Source organism: Idiotropiscis lumnitzeri, unplaced genomic scaffold (genome assembly GCF_059441095.1).
Source record: "Idiotropiscis lumnitzeri isolate Australia: NSW breed Sydney's pygmy pipehorse unplaced genomic scaffold, RoL_Ilum_1.0 HiC_scaffold_260, whole genome shotgun sequence".
Lineage (NCBI taxonomy): Eukaryota > Metazoa > Chordata > Actinopteri > Syngnathiformes > Syngnathidae > Idiotropiscis > Idiotropiscis lumnitzeri.
The window spans coordinates 140749-145000 of record NW_028283798.1 but is presented as its reverse complement, the minus strand read 5'-3'; positions in this window follow the sequence as shown (position 1 = coordinate 145000).

Genomic DNA, 4252 nt, shown 5'->3' with positions numbered 1-4252 from the left:
GGGCCGTGCCCGCCAACAGCCTTCAGTGGTCGGATACCACGTTTGCAAGCTCCCCGCTGGAATGGGGACTTAGAAGAAATGAGGGGAAAATTCCCCCGGAGCTCCGTGCCTGAGGGCGGGCTGTGAGCCGCGCCGCGTCCGCCAACAGCCTTCCATGGTCGGACACCATTGTTCGCAAGTTGCCCGCTGGAATGGGCACATAGAAGAAATTTCGAGGATAACATCCACCAGAGCGCCAGGGCGGCCGTTATTGCAGTATGCGTCCGCCTGGCAGCTCTCTTCCGCGGGAACCATTGGGCAATTTCTTTCACGGAGGTGGACATAGAAGAATTTTTGTTTCTAAAAACGTGGTTCCTAAAAATGTGCCCCAGGTGTTTTGGAAAACCCGGGTAAACCTGGGAAGTAGGCAAATGACCCTCTGACTAGGGGTAAAAACGTTTGCCTACTGCAGCGCCCCTAATGCAATTCGGCGGAACTGCAACGCCCCTGGTCGCCTAAACGCTACCCCTGGTCGCCTAAACCTCACCCCTGGTCGCCTAAACCTCACCCCTGGTCGCCTAAAAGTCACCCCTGGTCGCCTAAATTGTCAACCCCTGGTCACCTAAATTGTCAACCCCTGGTCGCCTAAAGGGGACTTAGAAGAAATGAGGGGGCAAATTCCCCCGGAGCTCCGTGCCTGAGGGCGGGCTGTGAGCCGCGCCGCGTCCGCCAACAGCCTTCAGTGGTCGGATACAATGTATGAAAGTTCCCCGCTGGAAAGGGGACTTAGAAGAAATGAGGCAAATTTCCCCGGAGCTCCGTGCCTGAGGGCGGGCTGTGAGCCGCGCCGCGCCCGCCAACAGCCTTCAGTGGTCGGATACAATGTTTGAAAGTTCCCCGCTGGAAAGGGGACTTAGAAGAAATGAGGCAAATTTCCCCGGAGCTCCGTGCCTGAGGGCGGGCTGTGAGCCGCGCCGCGCCCGCCAACAGCCTTCAGTGGTCGGATACAATGTTTGAAAGGTCCCCGCTGGAAAGGGGACTTAGAAGAAATGAGCCAAATTTCCCCGGAGCTCCGTGCCTGAGGGCGGGCTGTGAGCCGCGCCGCGTCCGCCAACAGCCTTCAGTGGTCGGATACAATGTTTCAAAGTTCCCCGCTGGAAAGGGGACTTAGAAGAAATTTGTAAAAATTCACCCGGAGCTCCGTGCCTGAGGGCCGGCTATGAGCCGCGCCGTGCCCGCCAACAGCCTTCCACGGTCGGATACAATGTTTCAAAGTTCCCCGCTGGAAAGGGGACTTAGAAGGAATTTGTCAAATTCACCCGGAGCTCCGTGCCTGAGGGCCGGCTATGAGCCGCGCCGTGCCCGCCAACAGCCTTCCACGGTCGGATACAATGTTTCAAAGTTCCCCGCTGGAAAGGGGACTTAGAAGGAATTTGTCAAATTCACCCGGAGCTCCGTGCCTGAGGGCCGGCTATGAGCCGCGCCGTGCCCGCCAACAGCCTTCCACGGTCGGATACAATGTTTGAAAGTTCCCCGCTGGAAAGGGGACTTAGAAGAAATGAGGGGGAAATTCCCCCGGAGCTCCGTGCCTGAGGGCGGGCTGTGAGCCGCGCCGCGTCCGCCAACAGCCTTCCACGGTCGGATACAATGTTTCAAAGTTCCCCGCTGGAAAGGGGACTTAGAAGAAATTTGTAAAATTCACCCGGAGCTCCGTGCCCGAGGGCCGGCTATGAGCCGCGCCGCGCCCGCCAACAGCCTTCCTTTGGTCGGATACAATGTTTCAAAGTTCCCCGCTGGAAAGGGGACTTAGAAGAAATTTGTAAAATTCACCCGGAGCTCCGTGCCCGAGGGCCGGCTATGAGCCCCGCCGTGCCCGCCAACAGCCTTCCACGGTCGGATACAATGTTTCAAAGTTCCCCGCTGGAAAGGGGACTTAGAAGAAATTTGTAAAAATTCACCCGGAGCTCCGTGCCCGAGGGCCGGCTATGAGCCCCGCCGTGCCCGCCAACAGCCTTCCACGGTCGGATACAATGTTTCAAAGTTCCCCGCTGGAAAGGGGACTTAGAAGAAATTTGTAAAAATTCACCCGGAGCTCCGTGCCCGAGGGCCGGCTATGAGCCGCGCCGCGCCCGCCAACAGCCTTCCACGGTCGGATACAATGTTTCAAAGTTCCCCGCTGGAAAGGGGACTTAGAAGAAATTTGTGAAAATTCACCCGGAGCTCCGTGCCCGAGGGCCGGCTATGAGCCGCGCCGTGCCCGCCAACAGCCTTCCACGGTCGGATACAATGTTTCAAAGTTCCCCGCTGGAAAGGGGACTTAGAAGAAATTTGTAAAAATTCATCCGGAGCTCCGTGCCCGAGGGCCGGCTATGAGCCGCGCCGTGCCCGCCAACAGCCTTCCACGGTCGGATACAATGTTTCAAAGTTCCCCGCTGGAAAGGGGACTTAGAAGAAATTTGTGAAAATTCACACCGGAGCTCCGTGCCCGAGGGCCGGCTATGAGCCGCGCCGTGCCCGCCAACAGCCTTCCACGGTCGGATACAATGTTTCAAAGTTCCCCGCTGGAAAGGGGACTTAGAAGAAATTTGTAAAAATTCACCCGGAGCTCCGTGCCCGAGGGCCGGCTATGAGCCGCGCCGTGCCCGCCAACAGCCTTCCACGGTCGGATACAATGTTTCAAAGTTCCCCGCTGGAAAGGGGACTTAGAAGAAATTTGTGAAAATTCACCCGGAGCTCCGTGCCCGAGGGCCGGCTATGAGCCGCGCCGTGCCCGCCAACAGCCTTCCACGGTCGGATACAATGTTTCAAAGTTCCCCGCTGGAAAGGGGACTTAGAAGAAATTTGTGAAAATTCACCCGGAGCTCCGTGCCTGAGGGCCGGCTATGAGCCGCGCCGCGCCCGCCAACAGCCTTCAGTGGTCGGATACAATGTTTGAAAGTTCCCCGCTGGAAAGGGGACTTAGAAGAATTGAGTAAAATTCACCCGGAGCTCCGTGCCCGAGGGCCGGCTATGAGCCGCGCCGCGCCCGCCAACAGCCTTCCTTTGGTCGGATACAATGTTTCAAAGTTCCCCGCTGGAAAGGGGACTTAGAAGAAATTTGTGAAAATTCACCCGGAGCTCCGTGCCTGAGGGCCGGCTATGAGCCGCGCCGTGCCCGCCAACAGCCTTCCACGGTCGGATACAATGTTTCAAAGTTCCCCGCTGGAAAGGGGACTTAGAAGAAATTTGTGAAAATTCACCCGGAGCTCCGTGCCCGAGGGCCGGCTATGAGCCGCGCCGTGCCCGCCAACAGCCTTCCACGGTCGGATACAATGTTTCAAAGTTCCCCGCTGGAAAGGGGACTTAGAAGAAATTTGTAAAAATTCACCCGGAGCTCCGTGCCCGAGGGCCGGCTATGAGCCGCGCCGTGCCCGCCAACAGCCTTCCACGGTCGGATACAATGTTTCAAAGTTCCCCGCTGGAAAGGGGACTTAGAAGAAATTTGTAAAATTCACCCGGAGCTCCGTGCCCGAGGGCCGGCTATGAGCCGCGCCGTGCCCGCCAACAGCCTTCCACGGTCGGATACAATGTTTCAAAGTTCCCCGCTGGAAAGGGGACTTAGAAGAAATTTGTGAAAATTCACCCGGAGCTCCGTGCCTGAGGGCCGGCTATGAGCCGCGCCGTGCCCGCCAACAGCCTTCCACGGTCGGATACAATGTTTCAAAGTTCCCCGCTGGAAAGGGGACTTAGAAGAAATTAGGCAACTTTCCCCGGAGCTCCATGCCTGAGTGCGGGCTGTTTGCCGCGCCGTGCCCGCCAACAGCCTTCAGTGGTCGGATACAATGTTTCAAAGTTCCCCGCTGGAAAGGGGACTTAGAAGAAATTATGAATATTTTTGTTTCTAAAAACGTGATCCCTGAAAATGTGCCCCAGGTGTTTTGGAAAACCCGGGTAAACCTGGGAAGTAGGCAAATGACCCTCTGACTAGGGGGGAAGAACGTTTGCCTACTGCAGCGCCCCTAATGCAATTCGGCGGAACTGCAACGCCCCTGGTCGCCTAAACGCTACCCCTGGTCGCCTAAAAGCTACCCCTGGTCGCCTAAAAGCTACCCCTGGTCGCCTAAACGCTACCCCTGGTCGCCTAAACGCTACCCCTGGTCGCCTAAACGCTACCCCTGGTCACCTAAACGCTACCCCTGGTCGCCTAAACGCTTCCCCTGGTCACCTAAACGCTACCCCTGGTCGCCTAAACGCTACCCCTGGTCGCCTAACTGACCCCTCGTGTGTGGGGATC